Source organism: Arachis hypogaea, chromosome 16 (genome assembly GCF_003086295.3).
Source record: "Arachis hypogaea cultivar Tifrunner chromosome 16, arahy.Tifrunner.gnm2.J5K5, whole genome shotgun sequence".
NCBI classification, from domain to species: Eukaryota; Viridiplantae; Streptophyta; class Magnoliopsida; order Fabales; family Fabaceae; genus Arachis; species Arachis hypogaea.
Window position 1 is genome coordinate 133,267,291 of NC_092051.1, and position 7,200 is coordinate 133,274,490.

Genomic DNA, 7,200 nt, shown 5'->3' on the forward strand with positions numbered 1-7,200 from the left:
CTGACGTAGAAAGTCCCATCTTTTCTTGTCTTCTGTCTGTTTATGAGTAGAAACAGGGACAAGAAACTTCTGTTAGACTTTGATCCTGAACCTGAAAGGACTTTGAGGCGGTGTTTGCAACAAGCCAGACTTTACAAGGCTGCAGAGTCCACTATGGATCATAATAATGCTGCTAATGCCAATGTGGCAAATCCGAATGGGAATGAGCAACCTAGAAGAGTGCTTGGCTCTTACACTGCTCCTAATGCAGATCTTTATGGAAAAAGTATTGTGGTGCCTCCTATAGCTGCAAACAACTTTGAACTGAAGCCACAGCTAGTTACTCTTGTGCAACAAAATTGTCAGTATCATGGACTCCCTCAGGAAGACCCAAATCAATTTATTTTTGATTTTCTGCAGATTTGTGATATTGTAGAGACCAATGGAGTGAATCTTGAGGTATACAAACTCATGCTCTTCCCATTTGTTGTGAAGGATAGAGCAAAGCTGTGGTTAGATTCTCAACCCAAGGAGAGTCTGGATACTTGGGATAAGGTTGTCACTAGATTTCTGACTAAATTTTTCCCACCTCAAAAGCTGACCAAGCTAAGGGTGGAGGTTCAGACTTTCAGATAGAAAGATGGTGAGACCCTTTATGAAGCTTGGGAGAGATTCAAGCTACTGACTAGGCAATGCCCTCCAGACATGTTCTCTAGATAGACTCAGCTGGATATCTTTTATGAGGGCTTATGCGAAATGTCTAAAATGCACCTAGATAATTCTGCAGGTGATTCTTTACATATGAAGAAGACATCAGAGGAGACTACTGAGTTTATTGAGTTGGTTGCTAACAACCAATACTTATATTCCTCCAACAGGAATCTTGTGAACTCTGAGACTTCTCAGAAGATAGGTGTTTTAAAAGTGGAAGCTGTTGATGCTCTTCTTGCTCAGAACAAACTTTTGTCTCAGCAAATAAGTCTAATTACTCAACAGTTGAGTGGAATGTAAGTTTCAGTTGTCAACACCCATAATGCACCGCAAGAAGTCCCTTATGACATGACAGGTAATTTTATGCAAAATGAGAATTATGATTATGCTCAATCTTCCTCTGAACATGTCAATTACATGGGGAGTGCTCCTAGAAACCCTAATAATGATTCATATTCTAAGACCTACAATCAAGGGTGGAGAAATCACCTAAATTTTGGGTGGAAAGACCAACCTCAGAGATTTCAGAATTTTAACAATAATTCTCAAGGCGGTTTTCAGTAGAATAATTACAATAACCGCTAATTTCAGCCTCATCAACAACAACCACCTCAGCAAGCAAATTCTCAACCTCAACAGAATACCAACTAGGAGACAATGATAAATAGTTTTATTCAGGAAACTAGAGCTTCCATTAGAAACTTGGAGGTGCAAATGAGCCAATTGAGCAAGCAAATACCTGAGAGGTCTTTAAGTACATTTCCTGGTGATACAGTGGTGAACCCAAGAGAAGATTGTAAGGCTATTCAATTGAAAAGTGGTAAAGTAGCTGGTTCTGAGACCAAGGTCAATGAAGAGCTAGTTGAAAAAGAAGCTCCAGAGGAGAAGAAGGAAGAAGTAGAGCATGCCCCTCCAAAGCATGAGGACAACCCATTCCTAGACTCTCTTGACACTTATCCTATATTGTCAAAGGCTCCTAAATACAAACCAAAAATTTCATATCCTCAAAGGCTTCAGAAGGCTTCCAAGGACAAGCAATTTTCTAGACGTTTAGAAGTCTTCAAGAAGCTACAGATCAACATTCCTTTTATAGAGGTCCTTGAGCAAATGCCTCTCTATGCTAAATTTATGAAAGAATTGTTGACTAACAAGAGGAATTGGAAGGAACAAGAAACAATGGTGTTAACCAAAGAATCCAGTGCTATTATTCAACATAATCTTCCTGAGAAGATGCAAGATCCAGGGAGCTTTGTAATTCCTTGCACCATTGGGGATGTCACCATTCAGAGAGCTTTATGTGATCTTGGAGCTAGTATCAATCTCATGCCACTTTTAGTGATGAAAAAGCTCCAAATTGAGGAGGTAAAACTCACTCGTATTTCTCTTCAACTTGTTAATCTTTCTATTAAATTTCCTGTGGGTGTTGTTGAGGATTTACTTGTGAAAGTAGGACCATTTATTTTTCCTGCTAATTTTGTTATATTAGACATGGAAGAGGATGCAAAATTCTCTATTATTCTTGGTAGACCCTTCTTAGCTACAGTAGAGCTTTGATTGATGTGCAAAAGGGTGAATTAACCCTGAGGGTCAATGAAGAACAGGTGGTCCTTAATGTATTTGAAGCCTTCAAACACCCTAATGATTCTGAAGGGTGTATGAGAGTTGATGTTGTTGAACCACTTGTTCAAAAGGTACTGGAAGCTGAGGTACTTGATGATATTCTGGATCCTATTTCTGAGTATGAATTAATTGAAGTTGATGATTCACCACCCCAAAAAGAGCTAATGAACACGCCTAAAGCAGAAAAGGATGTCCCCAAGCTTGAGCTCAAACCCTTGCCTCCTTCTCTGAAGTATGTATTTTTGGGTGAAAATGATTCATATCCAGTGATTATTAGCTCTTCCTTGAAGCCTGGAGAGGAAGAGGCGCTTATTTCAGTGCTTAGGAGCCATAAAATAGCTCTTGGGTGGACCATTGGTGATTTAAAGGGGATTAGTCCAACCAAGTGTATGCACAAGATCCTTCTTGAAGATGATGCTAAACTAGTTGTGCAATCACAGAGGAGACTCAATCTAACTATGAAAGAGGTGGTCCAAAAAGAGGTAATAAAACTATGGGAAGCCAGTATTATTTACCCTATTTCTGACAGTCCTTGGGTAAGTCCTGTGCATGTAGTTCCCAAGAAAGGAGGGATGATAGTGATCAAGAATAAAAAGAATGAACTAATTTCTACAAGAACCGTCACATGATAGAGAATGTGCATAGACTATAGGAGGCTCAACACTGCTACAAGGAAGGATCACTTCTCCCTACCTTTCATTGATCAGATACTTGAGAGGTTAGCTGGTCATGCTTTTTATTGTTTTCTAGATGGATATTTGGATATAATCAAATTGCAGTGGACCCTCAAGATCAAAAAAAGACAGCATTCATATGCCCTTTTGGAGTATTTGCTTACAGAAGAATGCCATTTGGACTTTGTAATGCTCCAGCAACTTTCCAGAGGTGCATGCTTTCCATTTTTTCTGATATGGTTGAGAAGTTCATTGAGGTATTTATGGATGATTTCTCTGTTTTTAGTAATTCTTTTGAATCATGCCTTAAGCATTTATCTCTGGTCTGGAAATGGTGTCAAGAATCAAACCTTGTTTTAAATTGGGAAAATGTCATTTTATGGTTACAGAAGGTATTGTTCTTGGATACCGGATTTCAAGCAAGGGGATTGAAGTTGATAGAGCAAAGGTGGAGGTAATTGAAAAATTACCACCACCAGCTAATGTTAAGGCAGTCAGGAGTTTCTTGGGTCATGCAGGATTTTATAGAAGATTCATAAATGATTTTTCTAAAATTGCTAAACCATTGAGTAACCTATTAGTTACTGATGTTCCTTTTGTGTTTGATGCTGAATGCCTGCATGCTTTTGAAACTCTGAAAGCAAACCTTACCTCTGCTCCCATTATAGCTCCCCCTGACTGGGATTTGTCATTTGAATTAATGTGTGATGCTAGTGATTTTGCTATAGGAGCTGTTTTAGGATAGAGGCATGGCAAGCTTATACATGTCATTTACTATGCTAGCCGTGTGTTAAATGATGCTCAAAAGAATTACACAACTACAGAAAAAGAATTATTAGCTATTGTGTATGCTGTTGGAAAGTTTAGGTCCTATTTAATTGGTTCTAAGGTTATTGTTTATATTGATCATGCTGCTTTGAAGTACCTTCTAATCAAACAGGATTCTAAACCAAGATTAATCAGATGGGTATTACTCCTTCAGGAGTTTGATATTGAGATAAAAGACAAGAAAGGGTCAGAAAATCAAGTAGCTGACCACCTTTCCAGAATTGAGCCTGAAAAAGGAGTCCAGCCACTCACAGCTATGACTGAGACATTTTTGGATGAGCAATTGATCCTCATTCAGTAGGCTCCATGATTTGTAGACATTGCAAATTACAAAGCCATGAATTTCATTCCAAAGGAGTACAGTAGACAACAAGTGAAGAAGCTGCTGACTGATGCAAAGTACTACTTTTGGGAGGAGCCATACCTTTTTAGAAGATGCTCAGATGGTATAATCCAGAGATGTGTTCCAAATGAGAAGACACAGCAAATTCTTTGGCACTGTCATGGTTCTGATTATGGAGGCCACTTTGGTGGTCAAAGGACAGCTACAAAGGTCCTTCAGAGCGGGTTTTACTGGCCGACTCTCTTTAGGGATTTAAGAGCATTTGTGAAGAGTTGTGAAAGATGTGAAAGAGCCAAGAATCTCCCTGCTAACCATGAGATGCCACAGCAAGGGATTCTTGAGGTTGAGTTGTTTGATGTGTGGGGTATTGATTTCATGGAACCTTTCCCACCTTCCTATTCCAACAACTATATTCTAGTGGCAGTTGATTATGTGTCCAAGTGGGTGGAAGCTGTGGCTCTACCCACCAATGATGCCAAAGTGGTGATGAGTTTTCTTCAGAGATATATTTTCAGCCGGTTTGGTGTCCCAAGGACACTCATTAGTAATGGAGGAAGTCACTTCTGTAACAGACAGCTAAACTCACTTCTTCAAAGATATGTAGTCCGTCATAAAGTGGCAACCCCTTATTACCCTCAGACAAGTGGATAGATTGAGGTTTCCAACAGGGAACTAAAGAAGATTCTAGAGAAGACCGTCAGTATCTCAAGGAAGGACTGGTCTAGGAAGCTTGATGATGCTCTCTGAGCATACCGGACAGCATACAAAACTCCTATTGGCATATCCCCTTATCAGTTGGTCTATGACAAAGCCTGTCACTTGCCAGTGGAGCTGGAACATAAAGCTTACTGGGCAATCAAGTATCTAAACTTTGATGCTCAGGCTGCAGGAATTAAGAGAATGCTTCAGTTGAATGAGTTTGACGAATTCAGATATTCAGCCTATGAGAATGCCAAGCTCTATAAGGAGAGAACCAAGATATGGCATGACAAGAAGATTGCCATCAGAGTCCTTGAGCCAGGTCAGAGAGTGCATTTGTATAATTCAAGGCTCAAACTCTTTCCCGAGAAGCTGAAATCCCAGTGGTCAGGACCGTTTGTAGTTACCAGAGCTTCACCGTATGGTCATGTGGAGATTCAGGAAGAGAATTATGACAGGAAATTCACAGTTAATGGTCAGAGGTTGAAGCACTATCTTGGAGGCGAGATTGATCTCCAAAGGTCTACTCATCTGCTGAACTAGCAGAATTGACCGTCAAGCTAGTGACATTAAAGAAGCAGTTGTCGGGAGGCAACCCGATAATTTCGTATCCTTAGTTTATTTTCTGTTGCATTGGTTTTATTATTTATTTGATTTTAATTGAGTTTTTACTTCTTTTCCTTTGTTTTACGTGTGTTTTGATAATGCAGAATGTTAAAAAACAGGAACCCGGATACTTAGAAGAATTTTTACCCACCCTACAGAGGTTTGACTCGGTCTGGTTGGCACCAAACTTGGAATTTACAAGTTCAGCACTGTGTGTGCGCGTAAGATGGAGTTTTCTCTCTGGAAGGTCCAAGTCAAACTTGGAAAATTTCAAGTTTGGCGTGAAGAACGGCGTAACAATGAGTAAAACCAGCAAAAGTTGACGCCAAACTTGAAAAGTTCAAGTTTGCCATGGGAGCTATGTGCGAAAGAGGCAAAGTTCTCTGCCAAGGGATGCCAAACTTGGCTCTCCTGGCGTTTGATGTGGAGAACGACGTAAACAAGGGAACAAATAGCCAAGAGGTGACGCCAAACTTGAGCATTTCAAGTTTGGCGTAGGAACCACGTACACAAGAGGGAATACGCTCTGCCAAGGTGACGCCAAACTTGGCTCCCCTCGCATTTGGCGTGGGCGTTTATGAAAAAAAAAAAGGGAGATGGCGCCGAACTTGGTTTACACCAAGTTTGGCGTGGAGGAGAACTTCAAGATCTCAAAGTTTGGCGCCAGCATCTATTTCTTCACCAAATCCCCACTTCAATCACCTATTGCTCCGCCAAATCCCATCATATTTACCAATCAGAATCCCTTTTTCCTGGTCCCCGCACCCACTGACTAGATCCTCTTCTTTTTTCATTCTTTTCCCAATCCCCTAGCTGTATCCGTGACTCCCCACCCCTTGACCACATTCCACTCCTCCTTCCCAATATATTCCTTCCCTAAGCCCCTACACCTACACCCTTGAACGCAGACCAACCCCCACACCCGTGACTCCCTTCCCTCACCAACCCCTCTCCTATGTAACCCCCTCCCAATCCATTCCATTCCCACATCAAAACTTCCACTCCTCTGCCATCCCCACTTACTTTAATCCCCACACAAGTGCCTTCAACCCCAACACGCAGCACTCCCCTCCCCCTTATACTCTGCCTCTCTACCTCTATACATCCAACCACACCTTTCGGACCCAATACCCTAACCCCTCTCTCCAACCCCCTTCTACTAAACTACACGTTCATCCCTCCAACACATCCCCACCCCAACCGAAACACCCCCTCTTCTTCTATTCTTCTTTTTACTTTTATCTATTTCAGTTCCATAAAAAAAGAAAAAAAAAATATTTTTAGCATTGATTTTTATTTCCTTCTGTTTCAATTTCTGCTCTCCCTTCTTCTTCCCCTTGTATTTCTTTATTTTGCTTGAGGACGAGCAACCATTTTAAGTTTGGTGTTGTCGCTTCACTGATTTTATTCTGTTATTTCTATGGCACCAAAGACCACCCAACCTTCCAAGAAGAGAAAAGGAAAGGAACCAGCCACCGGTTCTCATGATTCAAGAAGATTTCGCTCTAAAATGCATGAAGAGCACTTTTATAATGTTACTGGCAAGAGACCGGCTCTGCCGGAAGTGCGGTTTAATCTCCAACCGAATGAATATCTGGAAATTCAACATGAAATTCAGAGAAGTGGATAGCAGTTTCTGTGCAATCCGCACACACAAGTAGGGCAATTGATGGTTCAAGAATTTTATGGGAACCTGTGGATTACTTACAAGGATGTGTTTGGAGTCAATGAAAGGGACCA

The 7,200-nt window shown here is 40.9% G+C and overlaps 1 non-coding gene across 1 annotated transcript; it reads right to left on the bottom strand.

Moving 5' to 3' along the window:
- Positions 1-583: 583 nt before the first annotated feature.
- Positions 584-689, bottom strand: LOC112761164 (small nucleolar RNA R71). The gene has a single exon (XR_003181572.1). It is a non-coding gene; the product is annotated as a small nucleolar RNA R71 (small nucleolar RNA).
- Positions 690-7,200: the final 6,511 nt, after the last annotated feature.